Source organism: Athene noctua, chromosome 1, assembly GCF_965140245.1.
Source record: "Athene noctua chromosome 1, bAthNoc1.hap1.1, whole genome shotgun sequence".
NCBI lineage: Eukaryota > Metazoa > Chordata > Aves > Strigiformes > Strigidae > Athene > Athene noctua.
Genome location: NC_134037.1, coordinates 235,059,339 through 235,076,519, shown reverse-complemented (window position 1 = coordinate 235,076,519; position 17,181 = coordinate 235,059,339). Strand labels below are relative to the sequence as shown.

General features: G+C 33.8%; 1 long non-coding RNA gene across 2 annotated transcripts in view; it reads left to right on the top strand.

Moving 5' to 3' along the window:
• LOC141963814 (uncharacterized) overlaps positions 1-17,181 on the top strand; it is a 77,974-nt gene that overhangs the window by 55,283 nt on the left and 5,510 nt on the right. For both annotated transcript variants that reach the window (XR_012634214.1, XR_012634213.1), the window contains one exon: positions 2,236-2,326. This is a non-coding gene — a long non-coding RNA (uncharacterized LOC141963814). The remainder of the gene's footprint in view (positions 1-2,235; positions 2,327-17,181) is intronic.

Sequence of the window (17,181 nt, the reverse complement as noted above, 5' to 3'; positions counted from 1 at the left end):
CAGCCATCTATTTTTAAGTAGAACTAGTAGTGTATTTTAAAGATAGAAAAAAAAAATTGTATGCCCCGCAAATACAAGGGGACATCAGATAGAGTGGAGATGTGCAGCCACAGATTTCCAGTAATTTTTTTTTTTCTTAGTGAAAATGTTGCTGTGCAATTTTATTTTTGTTTTGTGCATTAATGGCAGGAGTTACATAGAATTTTTAGATAACTGATGTGTTAATACATAACAAGCTAGGTAAGTCAGGTTTTGAAAGAAATCTCTTTATTGAAAAATACCTTAATTTTGGATACTGGACAATTTCAGAAATGGTTAGAATGAGAGCTAGGTATAAAAATTTCTGCCCATGTTTAATAGGGTGTAAGGCAATGTCTGTACTGATTATTTTTTTTAACCCTTCAGTGTAAGTTTTTAAAACAGTCCCAATTCTAATAAAGAAACTTTGGGCTCTGTCTATTCACTAGACAGCTGATAGTACCACAGTTGAGAAATAGTTTTGATCTTAGCTTCGTATGTTGTTTTGTGGGAACTCAAGCAGGCTTGCATGAATATTAGAGGATGGTAGCAGAACTTGGTCTCGAGTGTAGCTAACACTTAAAGTTTGGCAATTTTTTACTTTAATATTTGCATCTGATAATATTATAGTGTATCATTTTAAAAAATAGGTTCTTTTTACAGAGAATACTAAGTTTTATAACTTTTATGTAACTCTTAACACTTTTCCATATCTCGGTAATGAACAGTTGCTAGTGTATAAGGATGACCTCACACACACATTTATTACCACATACAGTAGAAAATGTAAATTATGTACATTTAGCTTTTATTTTGTTATGTTTCCCACATTGTCTTCTAAAACTGAACACAATATTCTTACATTGCTCAAAACTGAGACATTTCAGTGACCGTTATTAATGCCTAAAGGAAATCACTGTTAGAAACAGGACTCCCCCACCCCGTGACTATTTAGTTTGTTTTCAGACGCTGCAATGAGTGTATCCACAGTAAATAGATTATTAATAAACTTTTCAGCATTGAATCTAGTTGCAACTAATTAGTTTATTTAGCATGAACTAAAATTCACTTGAAGATTTGGTCTAAGATAAAGATAATTACACATCAAATAGGGTTTAAGCTTGTATTTTCATTTCAGATGGTTTAGTGTAAGTCCAGTTTCAGTATTATCTTTAAGTATCTTAAATCTCAATATAAGCGGGGGGGGTGTGTGGATTTTCAGAAGAACTTTTGTGTTTCTGGTTTAAGAACAGAAACTGTTTTTAGAAAGGTGAAATAGGTGATGTGTGGAATACATGAAAATAAAGACAAATTCCTCTTTCTTGCCCAAGCGGGGTGCTGCTTATAGTTCCATATCTGTGAGGGGGCTTTTAGTATTTTCTAGAATACACTTAAAGTATACAGAACAAATTTATGGAAATATTTGTAAACAGGTGACCTGATTTAGGCATCTGCCACTCATTAGGCATAGGATGTGGCTTGTCATGGTATCTACAGTGGAAAAGTCAGAATAAATTTAAGAATTTGGCTGTGTGAATGCATTGTTTCCTCCCGTAGATATCTAACTATAGTTACTACCACCATGAAGTTATACTTTGTTCTTACGTATCATGGCTAATTGCTCTCATGGCTTTTTTTTTTTTAAGTTTTAAGATTTTATTTAATCTCTCAGTGTATTATATGACTGTAATATTTCCATTATGTGTTTTAAAGTAGCTAATATTTTTAGGTTACATTTTAATAAAGGAAATAATGCTACTGCCTTAAAGAGAAAAAAAAATAAAGCTCCTTAACAAAAAAACCTAGAAATACTTAACACTCATATTTTAGTAAATATGACAGTAGTACTCACACATCCATTAAGTAGTTTATACTTACCTGTTTGCTTGTTTGAGGGTGGAGGGAGAACAGCACCCCCATACCCCCCCCCTTTTTTTTTTTTTCTTACTTTCATCTTAAAATGCTGCGGGAAGAATGAAAGCAGAAACATGCTAATCTGATTTGTTTCAGGAGTCTTCTGATAATAAAGAGGCATATCACAGGTGTTCCTAATCAAGTCAGTTTGGTTGGGAAAAAAAAAAGTATTTTTAAAATTAGGATTTCCTGTAACATAGACAATGCGAGGGTCAAGCCGATGACCTACATCTATGTTTGGGGATCAACCATGAAACTGTGGATGTTGGAAATATGTTATAATACATGACATTTTTATTGCAGGTTTCGACCTTTCAATAGAGAGCTGATTTTGGAGAACAGCTTACTTCTGTGATTGAAAAACTCTCTGGAAGGTTGATGGAGCATGAGCATGGTATATATTGTATTAACATTTCTCTTATTACATATGTTCTTTATTTTAAAAAATGTATACAGTAGTATAACTTACTCAGATTATTCAAAATAGGCCAGTTCTGCAGGGTTTGTTCAAGATTTTTTTATTTGGTAAAATAATTCTTCTTTACACTTCTCTAAAATTATAAAAGACTAAGTAAAAGTATTCACACAAGCTGTGCTCAGAAGGAAATGAAGTGGCCAAAAATATATATAAAAAGCTGAGTTTGCAACAGCCTTGATCATTGGAGTTATATAAATTCTCCATATAATATTGTGCTCATATTCTGGTCTTGGGAATTACTCCAACTGAAATGTTGCTAATCCAAAAACAAAGTATAGATGATAATAGTGTTTATTTTTTAAACACTTAATTTTTTTGTTGAGAGGGTACGTTAAAGAATAGAGAGCTAGCCGAGTGCATTTCAATGTAGTGTGCAAAATTTGTTTTTAAAGGCATTAATAAACTAGCTACCTGACAAGCAGAGAAGCAGAAAACAGGAAAAAATGGTCTTCTGAGCCCTCTACCTGTACGAGAATAGTCAGAAATTTTATTTATTTTATCTATTTGTCGGTAAATAGATATAGTAAAGCAGTGAGCACTTAAGAATATAATAATTACTATGGACTGTGCTACACTCATATTGCAAGTCCAGCTTTGCACTGAAAGTACAAATTTGGCTGAAACTGAGAAATCCATTCAGAGTAATCATAATCTATCTACTTGTATATGAATAATCTTAACTAACCATTTACATAAACAATTGAAATTAAAATAGTAACTGCTCTTGGATTGAGTAAATTTGTTTAAATACTAAATAGAGTAGTAAAAACTGTACGACTTTATCTTCAGCAAAATATATTATAGTACAACAAATTTTATGAACATGTCGTGACTTTAGCAATTCCAGCTTTCAGCTGGAATCCAGTTTTTATCCTTAATCAAATCTGTCTGTCTTCAAGAGCACAATTTTTTTGTAGGAAGTAATTGTACCATAAAATAAGAGAAGTTTTAAAAAATGAAATTTTAGATTATCTCAGTAACTGCTAATTTATAGCAGGTAAATCCAGTGAGGTGTAAATTACATATTTCCTCATTGGTGTAACTAATGGCTAGTATAACTGAAGAATTGTTAGCTTTTACCAGTAGTACACCTCCTGTTACAGAAGTATTTAAGGCAGATGTGTTCATACATATATTTTTCATATAACACTATAATTTTAGGGTAGTTAAGACCACCTATAGAAAATTATCAGTTGAGAAACAAAACTTTGAATACAGCGAGTATAGGAAGTGAAACATAACTTTTATATAAGCTTTGCAGTGTGTGATTAGTGAGTAGGTAATTCTTTAATTTTTAATCTTTTCTTTCATTTTGTGATTAAAAATCACAGTGAAAGTATTTTTGTTAATGATGTAACAGTGTCTGGGTAGCATGCCTAATATGCTCCCAAATAAATAAATATTTCACAGTCTGTCCAGAAACTCTGCTCTGCATGTACTGCATTTCTGGGTTGAGGTTTTTTTCCCTCATTTCTTCTAATTCTCTTAGGAATATAAGGATTTCACAGAACACTTGTTTGAGTTTGTTCTTTTTTTTTTTTTTTTTTTCTCTGTACAAAAGCAATTACATTCTTGTTAATGAAAATCAGGATTATATTGCAAGGCAAAGGTATCTAAGGCTCCCTTGTGACATATTTAAAAGGTGAAAGTTTGATGGAGTGTTCCTTGGTCTGACACAAGTTCAGAGCATTTCTCATAGGTTCTTATTCAGCAAAAAAATACAGTTTCTGGTTCACAACTGTAAATCAAAGGGATTTTAAATTTAAGGCCTAATCTTGCAAACTTTTAAATACACAAGTAGTCCTAATGACTCACTACCATGAATAAGGTTTTGCAGAATCATGTTCTCATTAGATGCAAACTTTATTTCCTTTAATGTATAAAAAATGTTAAAGTATTTTGAACTTTGGGACAAGTCTAAATAATTTTTATAAAGTCCAAAGAGTTTTGCAGTAATGCAGTAATTGAGTCTTACTCATTTACAAGCTCAAATCTTTCAAGAGTGCTGCAGTTGTCAGTTATCATTAGAATCCACTTTCAAGGTGTTGATTGGCTCTAGAAGATTTTTTTTATGCTGAAATTTGGCCTTTTTTTTTTTTTTTCTAGAACTGTTTTGTATTTGGTAGTTAACAAATACAAAACAGTTTCATGTTATCTGTTTCATGGCCCAAAGAGTAGGTGAAACTTTCAAGAGAGATGAGGGGGGTGTTTGTTTTATTTTCTTACTCTTAGCCTCTGCTATTGTAGTTCTTACTTAGCAAAACTGCCATTTATTTTGTTGGAAGTTGAGCCTGAAATAAGGGCTGCAGTGCTGGCCCCTTAAAAATTGTTGGTGTGGCTATTGCAAATTGTATGCTTGACTTCGTAAACTGTTTTGCAATATCTAATTGTAATGAAGCTGAAAAGATAAAAATGTACAGACTTTTTTGCTGAAATGCTTCTCATGTGTAACTTTGCATGGCCACTTTTACTGTTTGTGCTGTAGGTGTACACTTGAGGCTCTACAGACCTTGTTGACTGAATCATAATTTGAAAGCTGACAATGCATGCTTATTGCTCATCTGAAAGAACTGTTGCAGATAACTTTGTCAATTTATCTATGCTTTCTTTAAGGGCCTCTCTTGCTTTTCAAAAGCACCTTAAATAATTTTCCTGAAAGAGATATTAGCTATAAATGCAACCCATGCCTAGTTATTACAACACATGTAAAATCAGCCATTGTTTGAAACCCTATGATATCTTAGGCATGGCTGTTTTAAGTTTTGAAATCTGAAACAACTGAATTTTCTGGATTTTGTTAGTTTAAACTAGATCCAGCCCTAACATTATTTTAAAATGGAGTTTTTGATAGTACTAGATTTAAATAGACATCAACTTTCATTATTAGATTAGGCATTTAATGAAACATGCATATAGGAAGGATTTAAGACTGGTGTACTTACACCTCACTTTTCCTTGTCTGTTGATAAAATGTTCTTGCAAGGCAATAGGAAAAGAAAAACAAATGACATAACTATTTTTACTAAAGAATTTGTAAAACATGCTAATTGGGATATTTAAATGCTTAATCTTCTCACTCAAGCAGAAATATATGAAAGTATGGTATTGCCCCTTTTTTTATTCTTTTTATGTATTTATTTTAATAAAAACCTAAGTAGAAATGTATGTAAACCCATACATGAAAGCTGGGGGGGGGGGGAATGAGAAATGTAATCAGAGTTTTTAAATGTTCAACTACTGTGTTGATGGCTCTAATCCACCTTGTTTTAGACTGCTGTTCGCACACTAACATAAAAAAGGGCATGTATGAAGATGCAATTGCAAATTGAGTAGTGTGTTTGAATAAACCACTGTTCTAGCTTTGTTATTTTTGAATTTCTTTTAAATACATGGATATTCACAGTAAATTTTTCTCTAAGTTTGTTGAGGCAGGAATATTATTTTTTTTTCAGAGAGCAAGTTTCTTCTGTTACATTATTTTAAATTTTTACAGCAGTATTTTGAGAAAATTAGTGCTTTTAATCAAAAAATACTACCAAGGTAGTCTCAAAGCAAGGAATCAGCAATACATATTTTTTAAAATTTGTGCAGTACTTTAAAATCTTAGTAATGTGCAAATACCTCTAAAATATTTACACCTTTACATTAACCCATTAAATTTTAAGAGCTTGCTTTTTACTTCCTGTGAGTGTCCTATGGGGTTTTTTGTTTTGGGGGTTTTGTTGGGATTATTTTAAGCCTTCAGGCCAAAGATTTTCATTATTTTATCCATTCACTTCTTAGTTGAGATGAAGAGTGATTTTATTTTTTTAAAAATTTCCCTTCTCTCACAGAAGGAAATGGATTTATGTATTCATATGAAAGTTAACATCAAAATTACAATACTTTCAAAATGTTAAACGTGATTATGATCTTCTCTACTTTAATTGATAATTTTCTACTTCAGATATAGCATAATAAAATTCTTCTAGATTTAGACAGGACTTCCAGTGGATCTGATAAATCAAAACATGTGCTTTAGAATTTCTGTATTCTTTTGGAGCAAATTTTTCACTTGATAAAATGGGTAGATACTGTGGTCTTAAGTGTGTTATCACTTTAGTAATTCTGCAAACACTTTGCTTCGTTGTGTTATAAGCTAGTCCATATTTTAGTCAAGATTAAGAATTAGAAAAGGAGGATGCTCCATCTGTTGTGAAATGTTGTAATGGCTCTTATGAGAAAGTCTATCTCTAAATCAAAATATATATTCAAAAGTGTATTGCAGAACCGAGTTCTCTGTTGATACTGTCACACTTATGTCAGTATCTTGCACAGGAAAAAAACCTCCTTATCAAAAGAATGGTTATGTACTTGTTACCCTGTCCCTGTGCTCCCCAAAACTAAAATATTTTTTCCAGGTTTGCAGGAGAAGGGAGAATGGTGCTTTTAATGCCAAGCACAGGAGTTATACAAGCAGCAGTCAAATGTGTATTTTTCTTCATGTTTTATCACCGAACTCTAACAATATGTTTCAGTTCTCAGGCAGAGTGAGTGTTAGTTAGGGATTGCAGTTCTGTATGACCAGAGTATTTTTTTTAAACAAGGGTTATATGCTTATCTTTAATTCTGTGTATGTTGAAATCCAGAGCCTGTATGATAGGCGATGTTACTAATATGTTCTCCATACTTCTTTAAGTCCTGAATTCGTGACCTCTCTAATCAATTCAAAAGTAGATAAAATATGGTTTGAAATAAACTCACAGAAAAACGCGTGCACTCTTCTTTCTGGAATTACCAGGTTTAAAATCTGGATCTTCATTTTCATGGTGCCTGTTTTACATCCAGGTTTAAGAGTGTAACTAGGAGACTCTTGAATTATCAGTGAGAGAATAATTCCTTCCAGGGTATTAGTACTCCTAGACTGTGTTCTGTTTTTACACCAGCAACTCTTCAATTTTCATTAAGGTTTTGATCCCAGCTATGTTACTGTAATTACAGTGAATTTAGCTGTGAATGCTGAATATTTGTTTCAGAAATTGGTATTTTTGTGAGACTGTATAAGAAACTAGCAGAAACGTAAATACAAGAATGTTCATATGTTATCTCTTAAATTTATTGTCCTTGTTGTTTGGGGTTTTTTTTTGGGGGGGGGTGGTACTATTTAGTTATGTGGATTTTTTTCCTCGCATTTTTATTGTGTGATCCTTCATTTGTCAACCTCGGTCTTCTGACCTGAAAATGATTATTCAAAATGCTGTTCAATTTTTTTTAATTGTTTTTAGATGACTATAACTTATGTTGCTGACCCACTTTCCATTATGTAAAAACCTGAACAGAATTTGTCATTAAGGTAGGAATTCATGAAGGCTAACACTAGAGGGCAATTCAAATCAGCAGCTTACCCCAGAACTGTTACGGGTGCCTGTGGCCCTGTGTTGAAAAAGCAGGACCTTACAGAGACGTTGTCAGGGTCCCCCCCAGGCAAAAGCTGGTCTTTGTGATTACTCTCCTAAATCATTTATTTAACTTGCTTTTCATATCCTTGAGTGCTCTACTGAATGAGGAAGAAGTTAAGTCAGTTCTTAAGCTTTGCTGAATTACAAGTTAAGAAACATCTTCCAGTGTCTCACCTCAGTCACTCTTGCCACTGTCAAAAATGCGTAACTTATTCAGTGGTGGTTTTTGTTTTTAATATGCTCTCATGTTACACTGAACCCTTTGAAAGATACTTGTTAAGTATCAAGGAAAATTGAATATATGGTGAGTAAAATATATTCTTACAAATTTCTTAAAGATACTGTAAAATATGCAAATTAACAAGACAGTAAAAATAATTTCATTTTTAAAAAACAAAAACCAAGCCACACCACAAACAGGATAAGGCATCAGACAGGTACTTTGTGTCCATAATTTTATTAAAGAAAACATAATATATCAAATGTAAAAAATAAAAAAATGTGGCTGAAGTAAGATGAGCAATCAGGTGTTGTATTTAATATTTAACTGAGGAGATACCATCTGTGTATATTGTGCACAGTTTAAACAATTTATATAACAGTGCATTATATAATAAATTACAATTTTCACAGTTGCAATGTTTGTTACAGATTTACAGAAGATCCTAAATGCCTGTAAATAATAACCTGTAATGCAAATGGTGATGTCATGGTTATTGAAAAGTGCTCAAGAATTCTTATTTTAGCAATGCAAATTCTCTTACATTGAAATGTATGCATCCAGCCATGTAAATCTTGTGCCACAGTACAAATTTCAACACAAAGGCGTTTTATAAGTGTGTGTGTGTGTGTTTATACCTATCTCTAATTATATATACATATATTATTATATTTTATATGTACATATATATAAAAAAGCTAATCTCAGATTAAAGTGGCATGATCATTCCAACACTGTACCAGTTTTTCAAGTAGTGTTATGTTTGCATTCTTTTGCACAACTTACTATAAATGTCTAAAACTTATTCTTGCTTTAACTGCTCTCGGGTTTTTTAATAAAGAGTACTTAAAATCACTCTGGCAGTGCCACAAACCAAAATAAATACTACAATGCATTGTTACAGTAAACATTTACACCTGTTTTCTGCAGGTCTGATCAGCAACTCCAGTGCAATTTGAAAATATGTAATCTGCTGGCAATGATGTGCCCAACCTTAATCAGTGCTGGAGCCTTTGGAAGAGAGATTGTGTCATCACACAGTATATAGTCCAGCAGTGACTGACCTTGATGAATCTGTGAAAGAAGAAAATAGTTTTCTCACTTCTTAATTTACAAAATGCACCAAAAAAAAAAAAGAAAGAAAAAAGAAAAAGAGCATGTGGAGTTTAGCTCACTGAAGTTAAGGTTCTCTGGGGTTTAGGGGAGGTATTTGGGTTGGGGGGGGCGGAGGGGAGTCAGTGTTGAGGAATTAGCTGATAATCATGTACGGTGCTAAAGAGGTCTTAATCACATACATGAACTCTTGATTTTGAGAATGTGAATATTTATACCAAATTTACCTGAATACTCAAGTGCTTAAACTGAGCATACATGTAAGCTTTTAAGAAACTGAAATCTTAGTCTTTTGGAGGTAAAACACTACCAATTCAAGAATAAGCATTTTCATGCCAACATGACTTCTCTCCTTTTTTTTTTTTTCCTTTTTACCAGCTTGATGGTTTTGGCCCTAAATCAAAGAGATAAGTTCTGTTGTTAACATTAAGGCTGTCTTCAGAATTTTGTTTATTTGAACAAAGCAAGAGCAAATGTGTAAGTACCAGCAACGTGCAGACCAATATTGCAATATTGGTCTGTTCTATCTTTAAGCAGGTGGTTTTATGTGGCAGGCTGGAAGAGAGACTCTCTTTCTTCCCAGCTTTTGATAAAAAGATGACGCATATGACTCAGAATTAGAAGGGAGAATCTGCCAGTTTGCATCAGTTCCTTAACTTGTGGGCTGCTATTCACTGCAAGGAAAATCAGTATACTAGCACCAGTGCTTCTTGAGAGATGAGGAGTAATCATTTCCTTCAGAAAGTGTAGGATGATTGGAGTAGGCCTTTCATATGTTACACTAGGCTTTTCCTATAATATATTTTTCGATTGTATTAAATTTTTAGGAATAAAAACCCAAATAATGTCCTTAAATGCTACATTTAATTTTTAAAATAAGAAACACACATATTATAGCTCAATACAGAGTAAAAGCAATGGAATCTGCTTCCTTTTGAAAACATAAAGCTTCTGTTTTGCTGGCACTGAAACTCAAAAACCATTCTAGATCTCCACAGTCAAAAGGTAAGTTATTTTGGTGGTGGTGTTTTTTTTTTAACCTAATTCCACATATCTGAATCTCCAGTTCCAGCTTTTAAGTAAGTTAGTAGGGCTGAAAAAAAAAATATTGTAACTTTGAGGACAGAAGCCATCTGTTTTGAAGGGGAAAATAATTACTTGAAGTAAGGAGGATCTGATTTTCAAAATGTCATGCTTTAGACCTGCTAAAAAAGATAATGCAAAACTTAATGATAATCCTGATCCTTTTATGTAGGATTGGGTTATGATGGAGAGAGGCCTCTTGCAATACTGATATTTGTGCAGAGAACGTACTGTCAACTAGACTTATTTTTTTAAAGTGTCAGATGCTAATTGTTCAGAGATTAATGTCTTCTTGTAGGTTTGCGGATATTTATTAGACAGTTTGATAAGGCTAAGAGTACAATTTGGATTTTTTTTTTTCTTACTACTGGTGCACTTTTTAGGTATTGGATTATGAATCTTTTTCTTAATATATTAACTTCTAGTTAATTCAGCATGGTTTTACTTTAAACTTGTTAGTGAAGTATTGAAGATCTAGCTTAATATAAAGCCATAAGAGATATCCTGCATCCTTATCTTTTTTTTTTTCTCCCAGTGGATAAAGTTCCTTTCATTTTTCAAAAATATTGTTATTGCTTTGAAAAAGCATATCCTAAGTGAAGTTCACTTTGTAGCTGGAAAAATGAACTTCACTGTTTGTGTCAGCCTTAAAGCATTTTATTTTGCATTAACTCAGGTCTGTGAGTAGTGGGTCTCACTGATGGGGAAGTAGGTAACCAACCCATAAATGTTTTTGAAAGGGAGTATGTGCTGTGTTAGATGGCATCTCTTCTATCAGTATTTCAGAGGGGTGGGGGAAAAGTTAAAACAGCCTTCTGAGTTGCTGCTCCTGCATATTTCCTCAGCTACCATTGAATAAACAATAATCGAAGTAGATAATATGACTAGGAATCTGCACCCCAAAGGTGTTAAGGACACTAAACTTCTGCTGAAGTGACTAATTAAATAATGAAGCTGTAGAAATAAAGCTAATGATTGGAAAAGTTATAACAATTACTAGGAGGTATTCTCTTCTGTTAACTAGTGGATTCCCTTAACAGTTGAGTTGATTTCTTTTAACAGTTCAGTCTCACCTTTCGTAAGTCATACAGTCGTCTGGCATTTTATAGAAGTCATGTAGGGATGATGTCAAGAAAAAGACAAATTTACCGTCAGAGCCAGAAGGCAGGCTTACAAAAGGCAACTTCTTTCAGGACACGAAAAGCTCTTTGTTCTGTGGCCCTGGTCTTTTTGTGCTTTGACCCTTATTTTATAGCATTGTCACTCTGACCCTAAATCTTTGGAAGCAGACATGCAGCAAATTTAGCCCTTTACGAGTGGGGTTGCATTCTGAGCTATGGGCCTGGTTTTTGTCTCTAGGCATTATAGTTCCATACAATGTTGAGATGTAACACAATCAAAATTTAAGATTTGTAGTTTTGTGTAGTACAAGTAGTATTATTCACATACCAGGCCATCTTTTAATACATTGCTATATTACTACCGTATGATTTATTATTATTTACAAATTTCAGATAAGATAGCAACTAGGAAGGCAGTCTGGTTAACACTGACTAATGTGTTTTGCACTTTCCCAGCAGTACTTCGGAAACTGATCCTGTGCACAGACCACCACAGAGAGTTCCTGCAAAATGCTACATGAGTATTAAGTATTCTGTTGAGGGCAAGAAAGGCTTTGCTGTACGTTATAGAGTTAGAAGATTTAAACAACAATACCTGCATGGCTTGCTTTCATAAAGGACTGTGTGCCAGCTTAGGAGGGCACAGAATTTTATACTAGGCCTGTGACTGCTTCCTGGGCTAAACAAGCAAGTCTTCTGAGAAGTTAATAAATTTTATTATTTTTTTTTTTTTAAAGTTAAAAAAAACAAACACCCAAACAAAATACCAAACTTTAAGAAGGCTAGAAATTAATGGGAAGGATAAAAAAGTAACAGCTGATGTGTTTTGAATTTTTATCTTTTTTAAGAATCTAATATATTTTCTGTTTCTGTTTTGTACTGTATGGGTATTGTTATTTGTGGAAGGATTGTTCCATTTTTTCTTTTAATGGAAGCAATTATATATATTTTAGGTTTTGTAAACTTGAACTGTAATCCTAGGATAATCTGTTCTGAAGGTGATAGTGTAATAATCTAAGGATACGTTTAGTGGAAAAGTTGAAAAGGAAGTATCTTGGTTTTTTTAATCTGAAAAGGTGTTGGGAATTTTTTAACAATACTAATATAGAAACTGAATTATTTTAAGACAGGTCTGGCTTTCTTTTTGGTAGATCCACTAGACTTAGTATTAATATTTTTTGGTGATAAAATTGGGGGCAAAGGAACATTTTAATAATGACTATGATGGTTATAATATAAAATCTTATTCATATAAGATGAAATATAAAACTTAGAGAACTCGAGAAAAATGAAGAAGCTATTTTCTAATTTTGTGTGTGTCCTTTCAAGCAGAAAGAATGCTGGTACAGATTGAAAGTGTTCAGAGTTTTCTTCCTGCATGCATGCCAAAGGTGCAGGGAAGACAGATTTTTAAAAGCTGTGTGCAAGCTATAGCAGTGCAGTCAAGAGGGATCTGGAAAGCTTTTCTCAAATACAACTTTTACAAACTCTGTTAGAACCCAGAGCTTGTTACACTTTACAAGTTCCCTGAAAAGTATTTTATATAGCAGTCTAGTTAATACATCAACATCTGACAAAAGCTGGGAAAAGAGTTGGGAGGAGTTTAAATTTTATTTTTAAGCCAGATTTGATATTAAAATATACTGATAATATACTAAAATATACATTGATAACATTTGTGTGCTATATTAGCTTCCCTTAGTTCTGCTTTTTTAGATATCAAGCTATAAAAACTGTTTGACATTCTGTACTTGTTCAAGTCAGAACTGACTACCTTTAGTTTCTTGCTTTCCACATAAATCCACTCCATTTTGGTTGCTCGTTATCACTTCAGTAGAAGCATCGATATTGCAGTACCAAATAACTGTCTTCACTTTGGTTTGTTTTGATGACTGCAATGGTAGGGGAAAAAAAAAGTGCACCTCATACAAATATGTGAGTCAAGCTGGCATAAGCAGTGGTTGAAGTGCTAAGATGAAGTAAAAGGGATTGTAAAACTGAATTTGATGCTGCTAGACCATAACTGCACTCCCAAATTTCCAGGTATTTTTATACTTCTGAATGTCTTAATGGTTTTGCTTCCTGGTTTTTATTTTTAGCTGTCTTTGTTATTTTATGTTTATCTTATGCAGTAGTTCCCCAGCTAGTCTAAATATGTTCATGATCCTTGGAGAGATGGCTGGACACATGATATAGATTCTCCAAATTTAGTAACAGTAGATTTCAGTAATCAGCAGTTACCTGCTTAACTTTCATTACTAATATTTTTACATTGCAAACAACTTCTGTAGTTCTCCCAGGCTTTTGCCATGGTTATATGGGGAAAATTGTTGGCATGGTCACAAAATAGTTAACAGACAAACCCTTTTTTGTCAAAGTTTGTATGCTTGGCCTTACCCATAGTTTACAACCAAAAGTCCAGATCGGTGCTAGTTATCTCTGTTCAAATATTCATCTTTGCATTCAGAAAATTATCCAAGGCATTAATGGTGAATTTTTAACACAAATTGATAGTAGCCTTAGAAATATTCAACTGCTTGGTAGAAGGTATGGGAAGATCTATTATACATGGAGAGTGTGTATAAGCTTCCATTCTGAATGACTGCTTCTTCTTGAGGTAAAGTGGGGCTAATTTATTTATTGCTGGATTACAGTCATTTAATTAAAAACCAAACCAAAATAAAAAACCCACAGAAAACCACCAACCCTAGCACAGATTTACTGGGCTAGAGACAGATTGTTTAGAACTGCAGTCTTAAACCTGAGTTCAAAATCTTACTGTTACTTTGTGAGAATAGCAGTTAAGGTATATAGTTTATTCTTCTTCTATGACCACAAAGTAGCCTCAATTAAGTTGAGTGAATTAACTGAATATCAGAGGTTGTACCTGAACCAAATAATAATGCAATAGTAGCCAAAAGTGTGCCAATACTTATAAAGTAATACTTTGAAGTATTTCAGTTGACCCTTTTCTCCTCTTCAAATATGTGCATATCACTTTAAAGGCTGCTGACACTAGGAATTAAGGAGAAAGAGGGTTCCTTAACAAAAGCGACCAGAAGGCAGGAGTAAAAGAATATACTTCTAAATGTAAGTTTTAAGAATGAGGAGTTATAAATTCCAGTGTGTTTGCAGCATAAATATTAGTGTTGAGTAAGCGTATGACAAAAATAAAGTGAAACTACTATTGTTTAAACTGCGGGGGGGGGGGGGGGGGGGGGGAGGAGTAAACAGTATATTATCAAGATACAGCTACATATACTTTTAGCTCTTACAGTTTTGATCTTTGAGAATAGAAGTGTTTAGTTTTCTTAATAGTGAGTTGAGATTATCTCTAATTCTGTCTTTTGCCCAGTTGAATTTAGTAAAAAAGAAAAAAAATCATGTATTTGCAGCAAGAACTGTCAGTGTGTTTATTCATACTGAATGGTGTCTTAGTGGCACTGAACTGTGAGCTCTGAGAGGAGAGCTTTGCAAATTCCCCAGCAGTTGTCAAAAAAGCTATCACTGCAAAATGTCCTGTCTACCATATGAGTAAGTTACTCGCTACATGGAATGCACAGCACAGGACACACTTGTCAAAACTGCCCCACTTCATACTGTGCCATCTGAGCACAAACCCTGTCTCATTTCTAGTTTAAACTATGAAGCTGAAAAGCTGAACTAGGAAAACTGAGATACAGAAAAGTACTTTCTGATGTCTGTGTTATGGGGGAGAATAGCAGTGGTGGACGATGTAATGCTTTAGACTGTGGAACACGTTAAGAGTCTTTCAGTGTTTTTCACCTTCAGATTTCTAATTTTAAACTGAAATAAGGTTGGGAAAGGGTCACAATGAACAGTGAAGCAATAATCTTGCTTTCATAATGGGTCTGTGTTGCTTTGCATGAAAGAGTAACACAAGTAATGGAATATGGTTGTATACAAATGGTGTATAACACTATCCATGAAGAAGGTGTTTTGGCCAAGAAATATCAAGAGAGCGCTTTTGTTGTATGAGCAAAAGGCACAAGGTAAATGTTTAATCTTATGTCACGTTCTTGGGCATCTGAAACAATATACAGTATTTAATAGAAAGGGCTTGATATCTTTTGCTCCAAATCGCTGAACTGTCACATTGCTGGCTAGTGGTACCTTTGTGGATACAATATGTTACATAGAATTTAAGGAGCTTATTAGTAGTTATAGTAGCATTTAAGGAGCTTATTAGAAGTTATAGTAGCCATAAATTCACTTGTAGCTGGTTTTCATGGGGTCAGAAAATTGAATTGGGCTTGGTGTTGTCATAAACTCTTAACCATAAACCAGTAAAAACTGAACATGATATTTTATATTAGGTTTGGTCTTTGATAAATCAACCAAGAAATACTGAAATCAAGGAAAGGCTCCTTCCTTGATTGGGAACACCCCAATTCCAAAAACACACGCCCTTTTTCTTTCTTTTTTTTTTAAACTGTTTTTTCTAACAGCATTCCTGACTTCTGTGTATGTGTAGAGAGCCTGTTTCTATGGAATTTCAGTTCTGTGTCTTCAGAATCTTTCTTTCTTCCATCTTCCTCAGCAGGGTTGTCGCTTTAAGGGGCTTGGGGGGAGCTAATGGAGCTGCCTGCATACATGATTCCCAGCTTTTCTTGAGGTCTCTTCTGTCTGTCTGTCTGTCACTCACCCATGGATGCCCATCTTAAGACACAAAGATCAAGGTAGGAGAGGCACTCTTGATAGCATGACTGTATTAGCTTTATGACCAAAACATAGAGGTACAAAGCTTTGTTCAGACAATCCTAGATTTCAGTGGATATCTGGCTTAGCTATTGGTACACTTTTTATCTTGGTCTTCCTTCATTTAGTCTTTTCTTGTTCTTCAGCCTCTTCTCTCACATACAGCATATTCAGTTTTATGTGAAAAGTTGCTTATTCTCCTTATAGATTAAATGTATTTTTAATAGCAAGATAGAAAATATACAGTCCTGTTGTTTTATTTGTTTGTTTTGTTTGAGGGAATTTTTGGTAGTGAAGCTTAAAAAAAGGGGGGGGGGGGCAAACCAAACAAGAACCCCAAAAGAACCCACAAAAACATAACCACCATCCCCAATTCTGTAATACATGTGAGGTTTTGTGTTCATGTTTGGGATGGGTGGGTGGAATTACCTGCACGTTCTCTTACTAAAGTATTTACTGCAGAAAACAGCATAATAGTTCTGCCAAGTCTTCATGGTGTGTGTAGGTTAATTTTAGAGGGATTTACTTATGCAACAGAAAAAAACCTCCATGCTTAAGCTAGAAGCTAAAAACAACTAGGCATTCAAAATGACAGTATCTAGTTAAACACATACACTTTACAAATGAAGAATTTGGCCTGAACGTACAAATGAGAAATGTACTTCCAAAGGTATTAAATAGTGCAACTGTCTTATTTAAATAATTTCCTTTCAATCTTTTAAGGTAAATCTACATGTAAGAAGCACTATTTTCTCTGACTGGAGAACATCTTTCAGAAAAGTTTAAGTAAATCTCTTACTGCTGGCTAGCATTTTTGCTTGCATCTGTCTATATCTTTGCCTTCCACATTACATATATCTTGGATTAAGGCTAGAACAGTTTCTTCGGGGGGATACCAACTGTCACAGCATACTTTTACCATTAGGTTTATTTGACTTTGCATTCAGGTTTTACTTGACCAAGGTACTGGGTACGTTGTACCTATATAATCTATTGAGCTGTCTGATTTAAAAACCAAACATAGGTCATAAGAGGGGAAAAAAGTGTAAATATAGTCATGCGTGTGTAAAATATACC